Source organism: Megalops cyprinoides, chromosome 23, assembly GCF_013368585.1.
Source record: "Megalops cyprinoides isolate fMegCyp1 chromosome 23, fMegCyp1.pri, whole genome shotgun sequence".
Classification (NCBI taxonomy): Eukaryota; Metazoa; Chordata; class Actinopteri; order Elopiformes; family Megalopidae; genus Megalops; species Megalops cyprinoides.
The window spans coordinates 11,339,554-11,363,506 of NC_050605.1; the positions used below are offsets into that span (position 1 = coordinate 11,339,554).

General features: G+C 44.3%; 1 protein-coding gene across 4 annotated transcripts in view; it reads left to right on the top strand.

The window, feature by feature from the left end:
- The window catches only part of LOC118770553 (synaptotagmin-1), a 191,405-nt gene that overhangs the window by 95,940 nt on the left and 71,512 nt on the right, over positions 1-23,953 (top strand). The window contains exon 1 of one of the 4 annotated variants that reach the window (XM_036518296.1): positions 12,885-13,121. The exons of the other annotated variants lie outside the window; for them this stretch is intronic. The gene's annotated coding sequence lies outside the window, so the exon portion shown is untranslated. Of the gene's footprint in view, positions 1-12,884; positions 13,122-23,953 lie in introns of those variants that run through there. 4 annotated transcript variants of the gene reach the window in all.

Here is a 23,953-nt window from a genome sequence, read left to right on the forward strand (position 1 = left end):
AGAAATGTGGTGAATGGGATACCTGGGTTCTAATATAAGAATAAGACTGTGGGAAAAAAAAAACAATAATGCTGACTTCATTTGAAGCTTTATATTCCAGAACTGAGACATTTATCAGCTTTCCACCATTTCAGAAGCTCCACCTGTGAGCTAAGCAGGGGCACAATATCGTAGGATTGTGAAAAGCACTTTATAATATCCAAAGAGAATAATACCAGTGGAGTTTTCAGCCATACAGGTGAGGGAGGAGTGGCCACATGTTGATAGACTCTGCACGGTACAAACGTGGTTAAATCCCATTTACTTGTTCCTGAACCTCATTGTCCCGTATGTATATGTAAGAGTTCTTCCAAGCCTGAGTGTTATACTTGCGATTGGAGGCCCCACTGGAACCTTTCATCATTATTACCATGACACATCCAAAGTGACAGAAGACACGCTGGGGACAGAGGTACATACATGTGGTGACTGACTGATCTGATGGGGGGGTCCTCTTTCATAGTCTTCCGTGAGGCAGAAGGAGGCCGTCTAGACAGAGCTCAACCAATGGTGCTGGTTGCCAAAACATGAACCTTAAGGACTGAAACCCAGGGAGAGAAAAAGCAAGCCCTCTCCCTTAAAATCTTCCACAAAACAGATCCATTTTGTGTATTGTAGACATTTTGTAAACAGGCTAAAATAGACTGGGGAGTGGAATGTGTATCATTGAGGAAGAGGGTGAAAATGTGATGGAACTGTGTGTGATCATCACTCTACAACACCCGCACCCCCTACCCCAACACACACACACACAAACATGCATGCACGCACACACACACACACACACACACACACACACACACACACACACACGCATACACACACACACACACACACACACATGCACACACACACACACACACACACACACACACTCTGGTGACAATTAAATGATTGTTACTTCCTGGCTCTGCCTCATGGCATCAATCATGCTTAACCGCCCCACAGAGCATCTGTTTAAGAAGCACAGAGAGGTCTACAGGCCACAGCCAGGTGTCTCACCTACCAGAGCATCTGTGTCTGTGACTGGGAACAGTCCGTTCTATAAAACGTCAGGTGAATATGTTGCCATTCCTGAATAAAACAGTGTCATATTTTTACATACATCCTGTGCCTCCTGGAATATGCACCATGAGGCACAGAATGAGAGGAAGGGGGATTGAGAAGAGAGGGAGATGGTGTATGTGGGTTAGAGCAAGAGGGAGAGGAAGAGTGTACGAGAGAACAAGAGTCCATACAGCCATTTCAAAATGGTTCTCTAACAGCTTGTAGCAAGTGAGCAAGCTCTCTGTGAAGGTAAATGCAAACATAAATATATCTGTCAGCCCAGCTATCATGTAGCTAGCATCCTCACTGTGTCACATTATGACCTTACTGCCTGGGAGGCTGTAACATGGAGAACACAGGGCAGTAACGATGTGGCAATTTAAGGCCTATACTCAGAGATGGGCAAAGATACATGCAAATGTATCTTGTTACAAAATACAAAATACCCCTCAAATAAATATATCAAAATAAAATACATTTACATACACAATAAAATACTCTGCCTATACTGTGACTCACACTGGACAAAAAACAAAAAGCAGTTACATATACAGATGAGTTATAATAGCTGGACCTGAATTAGTAGAGTCAGAAGTGTGAAGGCATTCTTCCTGAGAACACAATCAATGCAGGTGTCACCTGTGTGCTACTTACCGTGGTGAATAATCAATCAACTGTGCATACTGTGGGGAACTTTTTAAACAAATGCATTTGCCCCAGAGTTGCCATCCCTCTCTGCCCGGGAAGGTATCATGGGGTGTGTTGCCAGCACTCTGCATTGCTCCAGCCTAAAAATAATTCATTAATATACATGGTCTGCAGCTTTAAGGGGTTTCTAGTAATTACCTCTAATTGTCATGGAGAGACAGGTAATTAAGGATGAGATTAGCGTGACAGTGCCTTTGTCATCTCTAGAAATGTGAAAGATTTTAATACCATCAACCTTCAGCTTATTATACCAAAATAGAGTCACATTTTGTGCTAAAGCTGCTTTATATTTAAGCTTTTCGCACAAGCTGAAGTGCTCTGCAACCATATTCATATATTTTTTTAAATATGAAATACTTTTGGAAATGAAAATTGATGTGAATGCCGGTGACGCTCAGCCTGACCGTTCAGGTTGAGAAGGTTAATGAGTGGTGCCAGTGTGTGTAGCAGATTCTTTTTGATTGATTATGTGTGTAATTCACTCTCTTGTAGAGGACATGTTCAGAGACAAGCGGAGGTCAATGAGATCAATTTTAATGATTTCGCCAGCGCTGTTCAAATGCAACAGGGTCGCCTTTTGATTACTCATCAGGCTGCTTCTTTTTTGTAACTCAGCTGTGGACTTATCATTTACGTCATAACGGAAAACTGTGGGACACAAGCTGCCAATATAGCCTGTGACAGGGAACATGAATCTCATTGGCCCAGTATAATGTTCATGGAATTTCATGTAATCTGCATAGTCAATAATTCCAAAGCTCAAAAATAAGGGCCTGCTGCAGTGAGGTTTATCCATAAATGTGAGGAACAAGCATGTGTGGTTTTTATGTTTTTTTTATGTGCCCATAATTTCTCATTCCTTTTAGCAACCATGTTGAGTAGTAAGTTAAATTTGCATTGTGATCAGATGGTGTCAATTCTTATGGACATGTGAGGCATTTCTTAATCAGTCTTCTAAGAGTCTTTGATTTTTTTGTGTGATTGGTACATCTTTCAGTTCCCCAAAAGCTGTAAAATTATGTATATTTTTAATGACAATTGCAAAATAAAAACTATTTCTGGAGACCAGCGAGAGGAGTCCTTTCCCCATGGAGGACTGTCACAGTCTATTGAAGGACATAAAGAAGCATAAAACAGGCACAGTAGTCTTTGATCGAGCTGGAACACAGGTGTGGGGCTGCAGGCAGGTTAGACATGGCTCTCTTCCTGAGATTTCAGCAGCCTCAGTGAGGTAGTGAGTTTGTGCAGGGGAGGGTAGAGCTGGACACAAAGCAACATTTAAAAAAAAATGTGGTTTGTGTGTGTGTGTGTGTGTGTGTGCGTGTGTGTTTGTGTTATGGGGCTTTCTCCCCGTTATCATGAAGCTGGTCACTGAGGTGCAGGAGGAAAGGGCCACAGCCCTGCAGCTCTGCCCTCTCTCCCATCCTGGCCTCTCTGACTCATTGAAGTGTCTCATGTCAGGCTATTCATTGAACTGATTAGAGTATTTTGTCAAATACCATAGCTACATCTGAAACTGTAATGGACAGTTAGTTCTGCAAATTTTATGTAGTGCAGTGCCCTTCACTGATTGATTGTTTTAACCGTTTGATGCATTCTGCTGCCATTGTTGGTGCCCAGGAATTACCTCTGTACCAGTGCATCAGAGGATTCACTAACACTATAAGTATGATTTCAGTACTGCTAAACTATTCCCCTCTCTTTATATTGTTGTTGTGTTATGGGAACAAAATGGAGAAGGGATTCAAAATCACAAACAATTAAAGTCTTGATGGTATTTTAATAGAAATTAACTACTTAAGCTAAGTTAAGACAAGTTTAACTTAACACAAAACAGCTACTTAGCAGACTAGCTAGCATGTGGAAATGACATTGATTTGTAAAATATATCTTATAATGAAAAAAAGAACATGGTTTATATAGTACGCTTTATTATGATAACTGTGTTGTCTGTTCATGCAGTGTATACTTTGAACTCTTTTCCCTCTAAAAGCAGCTTGAATGTCTTCTGTTGTGTTTCCCTGCTGTAAGCCTGCAGCTTGCTGTTTTGGAGGGCGGCGGTCACTTGTTTCAGGTAATTTAATTACTGGGTCCCTCCGCAAGAAAGGGTAATGATTGTTCTCCAAATCCTCCCTAATCCTCATCCAAATCCACAGAGCAGGCGTCGGTTCACTGGAGAGAGTGCTGCTGCTCACCTCCCTGCTCCTCCCCTGCCAAAAAAGATGCGCCCAGGACAGCTGGGGGTCACTGTGGCCTCCAGCTGACCCCTGTCAGAGGTTGCAGTGCTGGGCCATGACATGAGTCTGTGTGTGTGTGTGTGTGTGTGTTTGCATGCATGAGTGGAGGTGTGTGCGTGCATGTGTTGTTTATTGGCTGTACATGTGTGTGTATCAGCGGGGGTCTCCAGTCAGGAAACAGGGCTTCACAGGCATGCTGCCTGACCTTCATGTTGTAATGTCTTAATCACTGTGACTGGGGCAAACATGAGCTGAACCTTCTCCTGAGTTCAGAAAAGCAGGATGCAGGGATTAAATTGATCCCTATGGGGGTTGCCTCCTCTCTTTGCTTCTCTTTAGCGTCGGAGGGAGAAATGTGTGAAATTGATGCGGAGGAGGAAAACAGAAAGGCAGCTGTCATCAAAAAGCTGACAACTGCAGTCTGCAGAACTGAGAGAGGCAAGGCTCTTTACCTCTGGAGAGCTTGCTTGCTTTTTCTTATGCTCCTTAAATGACAAAATATACTGTGACAAAAAGCAGCGCTGAATTAAGTTACAAATAAACCCATAATGCTCCTCATAATGATTATAATATTTCAGGTCTACTCAATTAAAAGTATCTCTGACCTTTGGTTATATCACACAGCAAAACCGGAGAAGTTATTTCAGATTAGCGATGCATTATGGGACCGATTTTCATAAAGGCCCATTGCCCCTTGACAGGGGTGGTTCTATGCAACATGAAAACTGAGGGAGAGTGTTTGACGAGATGAGATAGTCTTGCATGGGCCACTGACTTGATGCATGCTAGGTACATCTTCTAGGTACTAGGTGTGACTCTTCCCAGCTGTTAATTCCCAGAAAATGTATGGCTGAGTTTGAGCTGAAATAACAGCGTGTTGATGCGTGTGAGCTCTCTCTGTCATCCTCGGATGGAGAGAGGAGGAGGAGAAGCTGGACCTGGAGCTTGTAATGACAGGAGCACCTGGGTGGAGTTAAAGAGGCCAATCAGCCCCTGAAACCGGCAGTTTGCCGCTGGGGGTTGTAGGTGAAGCAGCCCCCAGGGGCGCTGACAGCTTCCTGCTTACACAGACAGAGGGGTAATTAAGCCATTGGCACTAATTGGGAAAAAGTTTTTTTTCCTGGAAAGCAGTCAGACTTCGCGCTCATTCTGAGTGTCGGACGGGTGACTGAAATACAACGTGGAGACAAGCTGGTAATAGCAGCCCTGTCTCACACCTGTCACCTCAGCACAGTTCATGTAAGGAAAACCTCAAAAGTCAGACTTTGGCAGGGGTGTGACATAATTTCGGGTTGCTCTGAACCTGGGCGGGACACGTTTTTGAACAAAGCAAGCATGCATTCAAGAAGAGTTGCCTTATGACTGGTTAAGAGGAGCGCCCAGAGCAGGAGGTGTTGCTGGGGAGATGCAGAGCCGAGAACTAAATGATTGAACGGTGAAGCGAGGCTCGGGAGTCCGGCGTTGTCCTTCAGGGGAACAATAAGTTCTCTCTGGTAACGCCGGCCTGTCAGCAAATCGGTACGATCTAAACAGCTGTCAGCAATTTCTGAAATGATTGCGGTCTCGCCTGTAGCGCCCACTCTCCTGTTGCTGTCAAACGATCCTCTTGCTTTGCCACAGCAAATCTGATCTCCACAGCACAGCGCCTCCGATTTGCAGTGATTTTGGGTCCCGGGATCTAATGGGACGGTACAGTGGACAGGCTTTTTTCCCTTCCCATACAGGACCACAGCACTGCTTGAATAATCGCTTAAGGAAGATTTCTGGCAGAGAAGGCCTCTTGGTCTGCGGCTGTTGAGACTAAGTCACCAGTTGTTAAATGAGGAATAGGTCTGTTCAACACTCTAAGTAGATCTCTGTTTAAAGTGTGTATTAGTAGCAGGTATCGGGTGTATACACACATATACTGTGTATATATATATATATATATATATATATATATATATATATGTATATATATATATATATATATGTATATATATATATGTGTGTGTGTGTGTGTGTGTGTGTTTATGGGATGTTACCATGCAATGCAAGATACTGTATATCAGTGTTCAGTGCACATAGGAGTATGTCCAGATTTTGTAACTGAACACAAGAATATGTTAAGAGTACAGTAATGTGTATTCCATTGGGTGCCAGTAGCAATGTGTTGCTTTGCCTGTTGAGAAAATGTCAGCAGCATCAAAGTTGTTGCTAGAGGATAAATAGCAATTTAGATGGGAGATGTTAAGCAGCCAAACTGGTGAATTGTACCTAATCTATGGATGTTTAAGCACAGCTATGTTTTTGTATTTTTATTCAGGAAAGTCCCTCTGTGTCATGCTATGTTAAGTTTCATTTTGAATATACAGGATAGTTATATTGTACTGTACGTATTGTTGTTACCTATTATGCTGCTTGCATTACCCCTGCCATCTAATGGATTTCTATTGCGTGCATAAACTACAAATGGATGCTTTGTAGTATGTGAGTGTGAGTGTTTTGTGTACAAGTTATCTGAACTTATGTATAAGTTCAGATAAGTCTAGTTTAACTGTCTGTTTATTTTCTGTATTTACTTTAATCAGGGTTGCATTTTGAGCTGTTCCTTGAGCTGTTCCTTTTAGCTATTTACAGTAAACAAACCCATCAAGATACTGTAGATACAATCGTGTATGTTTTCATTGACATCACAGCAGTGCAGAGAGGATAGAAAGGTGCATATCATTACTTCCTGGATTAGCTAGCAAGATACAGTGCCATGGCACAGCTTCAGGTGTGGCCACTATGCTGGGCGTTGATTGGACAAGTGACATGTTCAATTTCAAGGAATGGAAATTTGACAAACCCAGATGTAGTGTTTTGTTGGGTGAACTATGCATAAATTTTTTCCCCATTCCAAGTGTCAGTACAGCCATCATTCTGTCTCTGTAGCATCGGTGAACATAGCTGTGCCCATTTGTTAAGACCCACCGAACTGGCACCCTCCGAAGCTGGCAGCACCAACCACGCAGTGACTCTGGGCTTTTCTTTTGCAAATTGGCAGCTGAGTACCCCATTGTTAATTTCTTTTTCGAATTAAACCAGCTGGCGTCTGTAGAGCCCCGCACAGAATTGAGTCCAAGATTTCACAAAGCGTTTTTTTTTTGTTTTTTTTTCTGGCTCATGGGTTGAGTCCCCTCTCAATTTTGGCAACTGTATTCTACCCAGGCTGACGTGATGCTAGTCACGAAACCTACCAGAACAAAGCCTGTCGACGCCAAGCGTTGAGATGACAGATATCTGGAAAAAAGCATGGAGTGAAGTATTGAGTCTGTGATCTTTTCAGCTATTCCACTGGCCATTTGTTTCTGTTTGTTCACCGCCATGAGCTGACTTGCCCATTCGTTTCTTTTCTTTCTTTCTTTTTTTTTTTTTGCAAAAACAAAGTGCAAAGCTTTATTCAGTTTTAGTTTAATGTTATGGGGTGAAAAAACTGGCTCTTGGCTTGAAAGAAGATACTGCACAACAACAAAAAAAAAGATCTCAGAGGTTTTTGATCATTAGAAGGTTCTTGAATTGGGGAATGTGATTCACCTGGGGACCAAAGTAGACATATTTTGTTCTCTTGATCTCTTAATTGACTTTTTACCTGAAACAACCTCACTGAGGGCCAGGATGACATTTAGAATGTGTACTTAATGTACAGCGGGGAGAGACTCAACCCTCAAACAACTGAATACCTGCCATAAGAAAACTCAGCACTACAGCATGTAAGCCCTGTCCAAGGGGAAAATTTACACACACTTGAACGTGTTTGGCAATCTTGACTACTGTGTTACACTTACTGATTGCTTTTAGAGTGGTTTTAAAGGGGCTGTTAAGGTAATATTTAATTAATGCAACACTAGTTTTATATGAATTACACGAAGCAAGGAAGGGGATAAATAGGCAGCCCCAAACTGTTAGTAAGCAGTGTGTAACAGTGTATAAAGGTCTTTTAAACATAACATGATCCATTGCCTTACATTTTGACATGGTATATTTGTTGCAGGAAACTGTCTAGTAAACTAATTAACAACTGTTTGTGCTAGATTAATCTTTAATGGTTGTTGGTTACATGCTTTGACAGGGTGACTTTCCCTCCTCTGATCCCCAGGGGGCAGCATCATGAGGTAACTCCTATCATTAACACCTCACTGCGCTGCATTGGCTTTCCTGAAGTGTTATTTTCTCAACTGTTTTCTCTTTTATCCCCCCCCCCCCCCCCCCCCCCCCCCGTGAGCTGTGTCACCTCTGAAAGTCTTGTTTGGCAATAATACAGTGTCAGAGGTCCAACGCAGTGCTTTTACCATTGTTGAGAAGAGTATGATCGTCAGGGACCTTCGAGTATGATTGTCAGGGAAACCATGGGATGTCTCACCGCTAGAGTCTGATCTTGACGGAAGGCGTGATTCGACTGCCTGTCTTGTTAGGGTCAGCCTCCATAGCTGCAGGGTGGGAAATCGAGCTGCTCGGTAACCCAACAATGACAACACACGCGCGCACACACACACACACACACACACCCTGGAAGCATTGTGCAGAAGGGCTGGCTCTTTTATAATGACACAATATGACAGAGAGCTGAATGACAACAAACATACTGCCAGAAAAAAACGACTGCACCTGTCGGGACCGGGGGCTTTTGCCAAGCTAATCATTAAGCCGGACAGCTTGTTTGACTGGTACGTGCCACACAATGCACCGATACAGGGGTCCCATGGCCATTGTTTCCTTTTATTTGGTTTAGGCTTTGTTGGACAGCCATCTGAAAGTGCATGGAGTGGTGCTCATGTCATCTGCTCGGGTGGAGTCATCGGAAACATATAGGCAGCACATTGCTATAATTCTGTTGTTTAATCATTATGTTGCTTGTATCTGCTGTTCTAGATTTATTCTGTCTCTGCTGGGTTGTTAAATTTCTTCATCATAGCCTACTGTATATCATACATGCTTTAGCCATGAGAATGTGTCTTTGCCATGCCAGTATGCTACATTTCATTATTTATTTGCTTAACTGATGTTTTGGATGCAGGCCTAATTTGTAGTTAACATTTTTTACACATCCATTTAAATCCTTGGATGTATTGCCTGAAGCAACTCATGTTAATTGCCTTGCCTAACAGCACAATAACAGTGGAATTACAACCCGAAATCCTACGGATATAATTCCAGCTCCTCTGTCCTCCACTCTGCAGAGCGAGTGGAGGACAGGGCAGCTGAGCCAATGAGGGTGGTGCAGAGAGAGCAGTCTGATTTTGGGTAGACCCGGGGCAGGGCATTGAAGGGGTGACCCACTTCCTCATTCGTCCTCTGTGGTCACTGAGAAGCCCGAGGTGCCCCTTCCCCTTGCCCAAATCAGGAACTGTCTGAAATGGCTGGGCCTCAAATGGAGGGGGCCTTCAGAATGCATTCATTAAAGGAGGCACTGGCTGGAGTACGAAGCGGAATTGCAGTGGCTGATGGGATTGTCTCGTGAAAACAGATTAAACCCTTGGAAACAGTTGGGGAAGAGATCCAAGCAAACAGATGTATTAGGACCTTGAGGCTGAGGTATTCTCCGTCACACCAGACGCACTCCCTGGATTTCATATACAAAGGATGAATTGACTTATTTTTAAAAGAACTTCAGTAATTAGAAGATCTTTTGGTTACAAAAGAATAATAATTTGAATAATTTTACTGAGGTGGCGTATTGATACTGTTACAGCAAACACTTCTAGCTGCCCTTGAGTTCAGAACAAATCAATCCAAGCACTATTGGAATAACATGCTCAATGAATGTATACTATATTTAAAATAGAAATAGAGATAATTCTATTTTAGGAATGCAGCAGGAAAACTGTGACAAGCCCAGGCCCATTCTGATGAGAGCTGCTGAATATGAGCATGATATTTATGGAGAGAGCACTAAATGCATATATTATTTATATGATAAATGTCTCCTGTACCTATATATAGTAAATGCCTCTCCACCAGTATGCTCTCTCCCTGGCCGTTACATCTGGACCCTGCTAGTGGTGAGCACTAGCACCTCAAGGGACGGCATTAGCATACTGTTACTCGGGGAATGCCCTTGAATGTGCTGGAGTAGCTGTCTTGAGTGAGTGGACGTGAGCTGCATCAGAGAGATGGGTATAAAAACCGCACAGAAGGGAGGGGGGTGCAGGGAGAGAGAAAGAGAAACAGAAAAGGGTGGAGAGGAAGGTGTGTGCTTGTGTTTCTAAAGAGAGTATATGTAAGGGAAAGGGGGGAAGCGGGAAAGAAAAAGAGGGAGGGAGGGAAAAGGGGACATTATTTCTGCCCTGCTGCCCAGGAAGGAATTTTGTTTAGGCACAATCTACAAGGACGAAATTTCACATGGGTGCCCTCTGTCCAAATGTCCATCTGGCACAAAGCCCCCACCCTCTGATCCTACATCCTGACTGACCATGTGCAGTTTCACAAAGAATCAATTTAGATCCTTTCAAACATCCTGAAGGACGTGGCCTCGGTCAGGAAGCTGGACCTACCACGACCCCACACCCCCCCCCCCTATAACAGAACAGAACAGAACAGAACAGAGGAGCCCTACTAAAAATCCCTTGTCCAGAACCCGGATCCCACCCACCCCAACCCAGACTACTTCAACAGGGGACCTACACACTCTCTCCAACACCACACTGGCTGTGAAGCAGAGCCCTCAGCAGGGCCAGTTTAGCTATGACACCAGCCTCAGCAGACCTGCAGAATCAGCTGTAGGGATCTGTAGGCTATACCGTGTCGGCCTCATCTGCACGTCTAATGAACTGAGAACAAATACTAACAACCGAGCACTATAAAACAGTTTGTCTCATATTATAAAAGAATAAATGTAACTACTAAATGAGAGCTACGGGAGAAATTGCATGAAAGGCTGTCTGCCTGCTGGAATCTTAATTTAAATAGGCCTTTTCTTAAATTATCCCAGCTAGCTCTGAGTGTTGAGTACTTTCCAGCCATCTGGAATCAAGGGCTTAGAACTCCAATTTTTTAAAGTGGAGATGAGTGTGACCCTAACGATTGCCGAAGCATCTTGGTCTGGCGGTAATCTGTAAGATAACTAGATGGCCTAGCACAGTGACCTGCGAAAAAGTAAGATTGACTTTTTACCTAATCACACCACCACTAACAATATACCCTTCATGCCACAAAAGAACATGGCTGCAGCCTGATCAACATCTGCAGCAATGATTTAGGCACAGAACTGAAACAATCTTAAGGCGTGATCCTACTTTAAATGATAGATATAAAATGTCTACTCTGAAGATTTGATTCTGCTGTCACTCACGGAACACGGGTAGCAGCAGAGGTTTGCCATGCAAGAGCATTACTGACACTTACTTGAAAACTTGAAAACTTGAAAAAGGCAAACATATAGTACACTTTAGATCTCTAACGATGTATTGGCAATGATTAAGCTGAGACGAGAATGCAGAACTTGCATGCCATAAAGATAAAAATACACATCAAAGTCCCAGTTAAAATTTGTCTCTGTTGAGTATTGAATCTGTAACTGGATCACTTATGTATGGCAGCGAAATGTGGGATCCCCTCAAAATCCTATTATAACCTTGAATGCAAAGCTCCTGTGAAATATTTTACAGGAACAGAGGAAAAACTCCAAACAAAGCATGTAAGGCCAGTTGCCATAATTAATTAAAACTTCAAACATGGCAATTAATTTTGGAAACATTTAATAGATAGCAGTGTTTACACAATTTCTATAAGACCCTGCCATGCCAAGAACGGAGCCCAGGGAAACATTCCCCATAACAGCTTGTCCTGAGGCTTACTGTGCTGACCTCAATGCTAACACCCTCAACTTAGTTTTAACGTAGACAATTTCAGCACACCAGAATTTAAAAAAATGTGTTATCTATTGAAACACATGCACACTAATCTATAACGGATACCTGAATGCTGTTGGACTTTAAAACGCGAGTGTACACATGACCATGGTCACAGAAAAAATACTAAGCACCTTGGCAATGTACAGGCTCAGTGAATACTGCCTGGTGGTAGAGACCAGCTGACATGGGAAAACCTGGCAACCCAGAGAGAACAGCCTGTGCTCACAATGCAGGCAAGGGTTCAAGACAGAGCCACTGCTTCAAGTGTGGAAGTACAGGGAAGTAAAAGTAATTTAATTCCCAAAAATAATACAACTCTGACCACAATTCCCAGCCCTGCAGGTCATGGATAGATTACCCATCCTCCTGGGGGAAGAACAAAAGAGTACAGCACTAGTAGCCTAGTGCGTAGCTGCCTGCCACGGCCATGGGGACAGCAAATGACACGAAAGCTCCTCTTTCAAACCTTGAATAGCATTAATTATCCTTTTTTATTTTCAGTGTTTCTTTTACTGCCACTGTTTTATTTGTGTCCTTTATTATTCTAAATTATAGGCTGTAGTTATTGTGATTTGTGTGTCAGTGTGATTGCGTTAATTGAGAGTGTATGAGAGAGGAATGGCGAGTCTACTTACAGTATGTGGGTGAAAGAGAGAGAATTCTTGAGTGAGGGAGAGAGGATGTGCGTGAGGGAGTGTGAGTGTGTACATATGAGAAAGAGAGAGAGAGATAGAGAAAGAGAAGAAAATGTGCTTGTGGGTTTGACACAGAAGGATGTGTGTCTGTGTCTGAGACGCAGAGTGAAGGAGGATGTGTGTGTAAAAGGGAAAGTGAGTGTGTAGGAGACAGAGAAAGAGAGAGGGCATATGTAAGAGAGCGTGAGGGCGTGTGTGGGTGAGAGAGAACGTGTGTGTAAGAGAGAGAGAGAGAGAGAGAGATAGAAGGCGTGTGTGAGCGAGGGAGAGGGGGAGGGAGCAGGAGTTGGCAGGCGGGAGGGAGGAGTGGAAGCGTGTCTCAGTGAGAGAGATCCAGAGCTGCTTGCCGGAGCTGAGTGTGAGCGCTCCTGAACCTCCGCGAGGAAAAGGGAAGCTTGTTCCGCATCTGATCCAGGGACACTCCAGGGTCAGGCTCTAGCCCTCTCTGTCAGTTCCCGGACCTGCACCCAGCCATTCAGCAGAGCTGTGAATCAGAACCAGCTGGTTCTGTGCACTGCCAGGTAGGAGAAGCAATTTTTATGTAAAGGCACGCCTTCAAAGCACCTTGCAAAATGGATGGATGAACATTACTCTCCATTAGCCTGTACTGTACATTTGAAATTGCAGTAGGAGGATGTTTTTTTCTTCCTGCCATTGGATTGCCGTAGTGAAGAAAGTGAGTATTATTCTGTGTGGGGGCGGTGTGTGTGTGTGTTTGTGTTTGTGTGTATGTGTGTGTGAGTGTGTGTGTCTGTGTGTGTGAGTGCTTGTGTGTATGTGTGTGTAAAGCATGCTTCACATAGCAATTGAGCCTGATGGGAGAAGTCAGGCTGTTTCCACTGTGGCTCTTCCATAATGGCACACATCAAGGGACATTATGCCTCCCTGTCAATGTCCAGCTGCTTGTTCTCCCTGACATCGGCAGAGTGAGGGCGAAAACACAACTTCGAGAAACCAGGGACAAAAAGTGCGAATCGGAATCCCCCTCTCTGTCCGCGTCAGCCGGACGGGACGATTCGCGGGGCGAAAACTGCAGCGACTGAGATCCCGCCTCGTGTGTCCTGGGCACGCGCTGCTATATTTGCTCACATGCAATGCGGCCTTGTCAGATAGCCTTTACATCAGCTCGGGGAGGGAGGAGGCCGTCTCTGAGTGCCGCCTCTGAAAGGATCCCTCCGTTCCCCCGTTTCCCTGAAGCGCAGGGGGACTCGTGCTCGCTCACTGCCCCCCCCCCCCCCATCTCTCAGTCCGGCATCTGCGTGTGTGTTTTCGACCCGCTCGGATGTGTCAAATCCAACAGGATCTCCGGGAGCAGCAGGGGAGGGGGGGATGAGCGTTACTCCCATCGGTTTTCAGACGGAGAGCCACTCGCGAAGGCTTGTGCCAGGAGCATTAGTCAGAGCGCGCGCAAGCCCTAGGGCTCGGCGTAGCAGAGAGCAATTCAGATTCAAATTCGAAAATGACTTATTGGCATGACCGTATGAAATGCAGCGTGGAGAATGGAAAATGATTAAGACAACATCTTCAACAAAACCAACAGCATATATTATAACCAATATGAGCCTGTCCCCGGTGCTATCGGAAATGACATCTAATTCTGCACAGGAGCAGGGATTAGCATTGTCGCAAGTATGAGATTGGAGCCCCTTGTTTACAGACCCTGCAGATGACGTGCTTCACGATGGCTTTTGCCACTGACCTCTCTGGGTCGTTGTTTCCTCCCAGTAACCTAATGTCTGTAGGAAGCGAAACGCCATCAGCACAGCTGATTAGCCATGACTTAGTCGTGGAGTAATCAAATCAGTGGTGCACTCCGGAGAGTTTCAACCCTGTCTATCAGAAAGGAGATTAGGAATAAATTGTCTGCCTTTTCCACTGTGGGCCGTGTCTTTGGTTTTACGTAGTGGACTGTACTAGTCTTATGCTCTTTTTCTTCCATTCCACTGCAAGATTTCCATTAGCAGAAGTAAATAAAGCAGAGAGGAAGCTCAGAAAAAATGTCCCCAGGACTGTAAAATTCATATCTGTCTCTCCATTTAGAGATAAGAAAGAGTGGTAGGGTAGTCTGCAATTGAGCTTTGTCAACCCTCTCTATTTGGTAATATGGTCCTTGACAAAGAGAATCCTTGAAAGCAAATGTAGGGTCAGCCTTTCTCACGCAGATTAATTCAATCACAATTTCATATTGTATTGTGCCAGACCCTTTCCTGGAGAACAGGCTGCTCTGTTCTATTTCGGAAGCCCCGAAATTCTGTCTGTTGCCTGTCTGTACGACAAAATTTCCGTTGAAAATGTATGTTCTTGAACTTTATACTTTGCAACTCAGAGATAGCTTGGAACTAGAAATAGGCGTCTTTCCGTGAGTGCTGTGACTATAAGCATGGATGCATAAATCAAATGTATTACTCAAAAGATAAGGGTGTAAATGTGTTCCTAGCTTGGAAGGTGTTGGGAATGGTAAGGATTGTGTAGCACGGGACCATAGGGTTCCATTTTCTATGAGCACAAAGGTGCATTGATTCAGCAGCGAATCGTAAACAGTCCTTTCAGAGCCACTGTGTTTATACCCAGCTGTTGTTGCGGTGTGGAGGGGGTGGCATCTCCCAGCACATAAATAGTTAATGAATAGCACCAACAGGCGCCTCATGACTACTCCATTGATACAAACCGCCTGCTGTGTATTGCTGTGCACACAGCTCAATACAAAAGGAAGTAAAATTTTTGTTCCCACTTGTAACTTTGCTGTGATGTTACAGTGAGTTGACAATGTGATGTTCTACACAAGCTCTGTCTCACTCCTCTACAGTGTTTTTAATCTGTTTAAGTCCTGGTTCATTTTCTTTTGTATCTGAAGAACTGTGTGCTAAAAGGCTCTGTCTCGTGTGAGCTTGGAAGAGGACAGAGTTCTTCCTCCCATGAACAGCTCCAGTCCTCAGGCAGGAGGAAACAGACCAAGGCTGGGTTTAGATGGACAGTGGTCTTATGTACCGTTGTTGGATCAGCATCCATCTTTCGTGAGCACAGTTGAGGTTCGAATTAGGGTTGGGCAAACTTATTGTTTATGAAATGGGGTTTTGTGCTAAAGGCAGAAACTGTCTCTGTCTTTGCACTTGCGTGCTGTTCACAAGCGCGAGGTCCTTTACAACACGCTCCAGTGGAGTCATGACTCATAGCTGCTCGCTCTCTGATTGGCTGCTTTTAACTCTGGGGGCTGAAATAACGTTGGGTAATGAGGACATTGTGGAATCTGGGATTCACGCTGCCTCTGTCCCTGGAATTCACTCTTTGCTTTTGGCACATATGAATATGAACCTACCACAGCATGAATCATTGATTTCGAATGAAGTGGCTATCAAATATGTAGACATTTACGTAATGACGTTTATTCTTTTTTTTTTTAAATTCTGCACCATTGTATGCCAGGGTTGTTTTAAGCACAGCTTTCACAAAGCAGACGCAGTCACATTGCGTATTCTGTAAGTTCTTGTCCAACTGCGTTTGCCTCGCCCCTCCCGTGCAGCGCCTGACTGCCTTTTTGTTGCAGACGAGGCCGTCACATTTGACAGCCCCAAAGCAAACAAGGCGGGCGGGCGAGCGAGCGCTGCTCATTTGCATATCACAGGCAGCACCCGAGCGGCCCCTGTGCCGTTCGGCGGAGTGCTTCACGGAGCCTCCCGCCCCAGCCCTCCTCCCGGGGCTCCGCCCCCTTCCCCCTAACGGACAGTGCCGGTGGGGTCAGCACGGTCGCGGCACATTTCAGCGCCTCCTCTGCCCAGTCGACGCTTGATCCGCTCGGTTCGATTTCAGATCATTTTCAGCACCCCGCTCTCCTGGAGGGTGCCAGACGATTCAGCCCATCGAGGTGATTTTCCAGCCTGTTTAATTGGTGTGAGATGCTCGCCTCTCTCTCTCTCCACACGGCCTGAACCTCAGAGACCACAGCCCCCTGCCTGGCTGAGTGACACTGTCCCCATGATAGGTATCCGTCCACTTCACAGATATTTTTGATTAGTGTCAGTGTTGAGAACACTGATCCTGGATCAGTTTTTTCAGGGGTAGTAACAGTTGGAGAGGCTTCTTCTTGCCCTAAATCGATGAGGAACATCATTGGCCAAGTGGTACATTGATTTGAGGCCATGTCTGCTTGTGTATTGTGATGCTATGGTTGCTGTGTTGTTTTGCTTTTTTATTACAGGGATAAGTGTGCTACAGTAAACTGTGGTAAGAGGCTAGCCAAACATTATGTAATAGTTTTAGCCGGCAGGATGTTTGGCCAAGAGATTACATACAGTACAGTGTGATTAAATCTGATACCCTCCGATATGCCACGTAGACCATGGTCTCATACAGTTGAGAAATTGCATGTTAAGTATGTTTGCAGCCACACAGCTGAGCACATGCAGCCTTGTGCATTATGGGTAATGGAATGTGAGGCTGGACCAAGATGGCATTCACTGAGGGGGTATCAGAATGTGTTTAATATTCTGAATTAATTCGATTAATCTCATTTTGCTGCTGTTGGATTTAATGGACTCTCAGTGCATTTGAAGCTTCAGACTGACTTTGATGCATATTTTTGCCACTAGATATGAGGAGGATGTACAGCAACATGATGTAGAGGAGGGATTAGGAGGAGGAGGGATTCAGACACGCCAAATAATTTAAAGTGGGCCATTGCCAAAACATGACAATTGGTTTGTCAAATTTCATTTTAAATATACCTCTCTGATATTCCCCAGGTCAACTGTGCAGTGTTAGAAGAAAAACAAGAATTGAGGGAAAAGAGGGGACAGAACTGAGGGCATTATTGCATTTCATTATTTGTATTTGGTCTGTATCAGATGAAAGACCCTTTAATCTATTGAAAAAGCATTGACGCTCTTGTCTGTGGGGCTACACTCGAGATAATTGCAGATAGCAGCTGCACTGCACTCTGACGGTGTTCAGAGGTTCAAAGACTCAACTGGGAAAAGCAGTGAAGCATGCATGCATGCACACACACACACATACACACTTATACATGGCCACACTGACACAACTCAATTTTAATTGATATAGCACTCCTAAAAAGTTACAGCGATACAGTACAATTATATATTTCACATAATTGAATAAGTGCATATATAAAGCACACACAATGTAAGTTAAAATGTGTCAAGGTTGCGGTGTGATCAAACTGTTCTTTATTTAAAACAGACTCATGCACACATGGCACACATGTCATGTGTAGTGTGGTAGTATACTTCTGTCAGATTGGGCATTGTTAAATTGTGGTGTGGCTTGAATAGTGTTAAGATCACACTTACTGGTCTGGGACTGTTTTAGCCTGAACTGACACTGTTGCTCATTTAAATTTGAATGGATACACTTTTGTTTTATTGTGATGGAAGTCACTCTGGATAAGAGCGTCTGCTAAATGCATGTAATGTAATGTAATGAGCAACCTGCACACAGCCACCATTCAAATCAGCATTTGCCAGAATCTGGGACATCATTTCTAATGGCAGAAGCTGGCAGAATTCCATGCATGACACGACCCCTGACCGCAGGGGGATTACACAGGCTGTCTGTGGGAAAAGCCCATCTTTCGCCTTTGTGGTGTGCCCGATGACGAGCCAGCCTCTCGAAGCCCACCCCTGTACACATGTCCACTAATTTGTGAAGACAGAGCCGAGCCAAGGAAGGCAATTTCTGCAGAGATTATCATAATTGAGAAGGCATGGGTTTTGCTGTGAACGAGCAGCCTGTCGATAATGTGTGCCTGCACAGATGGTCACGTGTGAAATTCAGTGCAACGCCGTCGTCCCTCGGATTTGTGCAGTTATTATCTCCTACTCCATCCCAGTTCTGTACCCGTTGGACCCGCCACCTGCACAAAAAAAAGGCGGGGCCGTTCTTTTCCTCTCCAAATGACGCTCCTGTCTCTTCTCATCTGGGTGGGGGGGGGGTAGGGGGGGTCATACCAGGGCCCACAGCCTGCCTGATTTTTTTTCCGGCTAATTGCTTTTGACCCAGCCGCGTAGGACTAGGCGCCAGGCAGCGCTTGAGACAGCCAAAGCAGTTTGCAAACCCAGACGGTACTGGCCCGTGTTGCGTGAGTCAACCGATCGTTCGGAAAGACCCCCTTCGCGGCACGCTTGGACCCAGACCGCCCGGTAAGGCGGGCCATCCCTTGTTTATCACCGACAAAGAAGGCTCCAATATGCCAGCCAGCTGAGGCCAGCGAATGCCATGAAAACCAGCAGGGACATTCAACGGAGGGAGCGGTGCGCCTGTGACAAAACAAGCAAACTGTATTTGCGCAGGAGGGCGTAGATGGAGCCCAAGCCTGCTGGGAGCAGGAGGGGTGTTCACTTTTCTGCACTTGCATCCAGCCTGATTACGGTCCCCTATAAATAGCATCCCTCTGTCTGATTCCTCATGGTTAAGGAACACTTCTTATCGGAGCAATACTGTCAATAACACTTTTAGACTTACATGGTTCCCATTACATTACATTAAATAACATTATTGTCATTCAGGAGATTCTGTTATCCAGAGTGACTTGCATATGTTACAATTTTTACATGTTATCCATTTATACAGCTAGATATTTACTAAGGCTATTGTGGGTTAAGTATCATGCCCAAGGGTACAGTAGCAGTGCCCCAGCTGGGAATTGTACTGGCAACCTTTTGGTTACAAGCCCTGCACATTACCACTATACTACACTGCCGCCTATGTCTCATGACATGAGCTGGGGGTGGTGGGCGTGTTCAGATGAGGGTAGCAGTGTGGTGGAGTGGATACTGAACAGGACTTGCACCAAGGTTACAGCTTCAAAACTGTATTTCTGTAATGTGCAACAATATGTGCCTGTTGTATCCTTGAGCTGAATCACTTGGATGGATATCCAATTGTATAAATGCATATATAAAATATTATATATAAATCTCTCTTTCAAGGGTATTGCAAGACAGGTGCAATGCCTCTCTCATATGTTCATGTCTCTCGTAAACTCCTTTAATGCAAGATGTCCATAGACTGACTGCTATGCACAGTGTCTAATCAGTTGCACTTCTGTAATGTTTGAATGTGTGATGCCAGCAGGATCCATAATTGGCAGTGTAAAATGGCCACATGATGGTTTGTAATTCGAGGCAAATAGGACTGAGGCATTGTTGTTAGAATTGATTTGCCCCCAAATGGAATTAAAACCTTTTTGAACGCTCACCCCCCCATCGAGCACTATTTGTGGGATGCTTTGATTGGATATTATCATGTCACCAGATAATGCCATGCCACCTGTACACTCTTCATTGCTGTCTTTTTGTAGCCCTGCTTTACATTTACAAGGGTCAATTACATCACCACGAAGGCATCACGGTTTGTCATCTCCGACAAAGCAAGCTTAATTAAAGACACACCAGCGCTTGCATAAAGGACCTTAAAAGACTGGATTGAGATCTTAAGAGCCGCTCCAGTATTGACGTAAAGCAACAGCCGTGGTTATCTCCAATCGTTTGTCATTTTTTTGGAGCTTTTGCATGCGTGATGTATCGGCATGCTCATAGCGGAGGCAGATTACACACCAGAGAATAATTGTTTCTCCGAGGCATCCTTTAGCGTGGCCTTATCTGACGCCCAGTCTCCACGGCCCTCTCTTCAAGACTCCATTGAAGTGGCTGTGACATTTCTTTCACGTTGCATGAATTGTTTAACGCATTATCTACCGCCGATTCCGCTCACATTATATATTTACGAGGCTGTCAAGGCTTTCTGACTTTAAAGATAAACACAATGACTTCTTTTTCTGAAACGGCATCTTAATGCTGAATAAGAGAGAGGGAATTGAGGAAACAGCGCGACACAGAGTGTGCCTTCAGCTGACTCTCGATTGGCTCTGTGAAATGCTAATTTCCCCACCTTGCGTGCCGCCTGGCAGCGTGACTTGAGAGATCTTTGAGATTTCTCGGAAGAGTTCATCGGGAGGGGAGAAAGAAATCCAAACCGTGTTTCACTTTGGAGGAAGTTCTGAATTTGAGTGGCAAAACTTCTGAAATGAACCAAAAGGAGCCATTCTAGAAGCGTAGCAATTATTGGGGACTGGGTTTTCAGAAAGCTTGCCAGGCGCTTCCTCTTTTTTGAAACCGACAGTGTAGCTCGGAGGTGATCCGAATGATTAGAAGCCGAAACGCAAGAAAGCAGAGATAAATTTCATGCATTATTCATTCTCTGTCACCCTCACCTCAGCTAAATGGAGCCTGATTTTAGGTACATTGTTCCTGAAAACTTAAGCCAAATTAACAGCTCGATAAAAATCAGCTCTTGCCGGGAATGTACCAGTCTATTCCCACCTTTTGGCTGCACCTCTGCTGTGAACAGCATTTCTATTCTTAAACCCTTGCTACCCAGGTGCTGTTTGAATACAGATAACCAAGTCGAAGGCCTGAGGAAGACATACTGTAAATGAGGTCACAAATGAAATGCTACCATTTGGAGAGCGGGAACTGCGAAGCATCATTCGGAAGATACACGGACCTTCCCCCGTCCGAAGGGAATCATGTCTTTCTTTGGCATATCTCCCAACATAAATAACCCCGTTGCCCTCTAATAGAATAAGCCCCTGGGAGAACATACATTACCCAGAGTGCATGTTGTAAGAGATACTGCATTCTGTCAGACCCTGGTCAGTGCATTATCCATGCGCTGTACAAGCTCTCAAAATCACAGTAAGTCCTCAGGAAGTGACTTTTTTTCACGTCGGTGTTGGTATCAGCTGCGGCCGGTGCTGAATTCGATGGATGGCGTGTCACGGCAGCGATGTGTGTCATGTGAAACGAAGTCGGGAGGTCGCAGATGAGTGCACAGCCTGGCCTCGCGACACAGTCTCAGTCATGGATGTGCATTAATGTACCAAACATGCACCTGTCTGTTTCACTCTTCCACCTAACAAGGACAAATTGTCTCGTTTCTGTGTCGGTTCTTCTATGCTTGTTACATTAAAAAGCGGGAAATGAATGCATCCCCCCTGCTCCCGGAAAGCAAAGAACACCGGCCTATCTCAGGGCCGTTACCAACAGTCTATCTCTTTTAATGATGGCTGCCTGGCAGAGAGACAGGGGCTTCCATTTTCAGTATACTGGGGCACATTCATTGGTATAATCATATTGAGAAGTAACTGGTGTAGTTTTGCTTGATACATTTGATCATTTCTAGCATATGAGTAACAGTAGAAATCTTAGTTATAGATACATAGAAAGAGGGCAGCAGTGTGGCATATTTGGATCCCACCGGTACAATGGACAGTTCTCCAAGCAGTGTTATAGGCAGTTGGCCATTTGGAAAATGCAGAATAATGTTTGTGTTTTACACTGCCATGCCGCACAAGTGTCACACAAGATCCAATTATCTTCAGATTAGCTGGATGATCTTTCCTCTTCTGTCAGCTAACTGTGACAGGCTATCTACACAAGATAAAGATCAGTGAAGAAGCTGTACAACATCTGGGCAGCATGATGCCCGAAACCATGACCTTTGCCTCTAGCAGCTGAAAGTGAACAACTGCATTTTAACTCTCCCACAGCCTCATTGTCACAGGACTCAACTCTTATTGTCACCTGACCGTAGAGCCTCTCAGCAACAGGATAGAAAGAAAGAAACTATATCTGTGGAACCACCATGGCACCTTCTTTATAATAGTGTCCTGAAAATGCACCAAGAATGAATAGAATAAACCAAAAGACCAGAAATATTTCAAATTTTCATTGATAGTTCTGTTATTCCAAAAGAAGCCACCTGGATTTGAAATTAGATTTGTTTGACATGTCATACATGTATGTTAATAGCATTTGTTAATGGCATTTGTGTTCATGAATCAGTTTGCAAAGCTTAGGTTAAGGGATGTTTCAAGTAGCCATCAACCTCAGTAAGTATTCTTCAGATCTCTTGAGCAATTATATATGCCTCAAGCATATTTAGAATGTTCTGCCTGCCTTTAATGTGCAACAATACTTATGGGGATTCAGTATGTTTATGGTTGACTTGTCCCTGTAAATTTGTGTGTGCGTCTGTGTGTGTGCTCAATGTATGCAGATGTGGATGCATGATTGTGTTTGATTGTGAAAGTGTTGGGGTTTTTCGCAAGCCTATTCGCGAAGCTTGCGTGTGCTCATGTACATTCGTTTTCATCTAAGCGTGTATGTAGGCCTCCGTGTGCCTTGTTAATTCCTGGGTGCCTAAATGTGTGTGCATGAAAATAAATGCCTCTCCGCAGTACGTGTGGGCTGAGTCCAGTGTTTCTGTGTTGGCTGGAGCGTGTGGTGTGGCTGGTAGCCAGGGGGCTTATGGGAGCCACATCCAGCCAGAGAGAGTGACCCAGACTCACGTTTCTGTGCACATGACCATGGACAAACCGGGAACGTCATGTCAGCAGATGTGGAATAAATGTAGGCCAAGTGCAGAACCAACACATCATTTACTTCCCTCTACTTTCTGCATGAGCTCACAGAGCCCACTGTCACTGGGGGTTCTCAAGATGTTTCTTTAAAGGCAGGCAATATTGCTGTAATGTTATATAAATATTTTCCAAGCAGTTTGTGTCGGATTCACTGCAGTGCTTTGCAGCGCTGATCACTGGCATTACATTACTGCAAACGACTGTCGTTAGGCCCTCTCAAAACCATAAGGTCATGCAGTATTGCCATAATATTGTATATATATTGTGTGAATGTTTGCTTCAGTCGGGACTGCAATGCATTTGAGCACCGAACATGAGGATTAGATTACTGCACCCTTCATGTCTTTCTGCCACGCCAGCATATTAAATACTGAGCGCTGCCATCTCCTATTTTCAATAATACAGAGTAATTGTTTGCAATAAAGAAGATAGTCTGTCATGCTGTGACTGTGATTCCTTTTCGCAAGACAAGCACACGATGTGGAGGGAGAGCAGTGAATGTGCTGTGGCTTCATCTGCAGTACTGTACCTGCCCTGGCTACTGCACAGCATTTATCATTTCACTTTGAATTGATCTGATGTGGAGACCCCAAGTGTCATTTCACTGACACTACGTCCGCTCAGAAGCCACTGCAGTTAACCATTGTGTCGTTGTGTAACTTTTTAAAAGGGTGAAAATGTAATATTGTAAGTTTTAGAATCCAGTGAGCATTATGAGGGGTGGTCTGACTTTTTCGATCTCTCTTGAAAAGATGTTGATGGCACACAAAGCTATAATGTGACATACACTGTTATTTAATAACAGTACTGAGAGAGGGGTGTGTTAGCTGGTCAGAAACATTCTGAGTTGAAATAAAAAAGAGAATTAGTTGTGATCACAGTAATGTTGATGTCAGCAAATGTTAATAATTAATA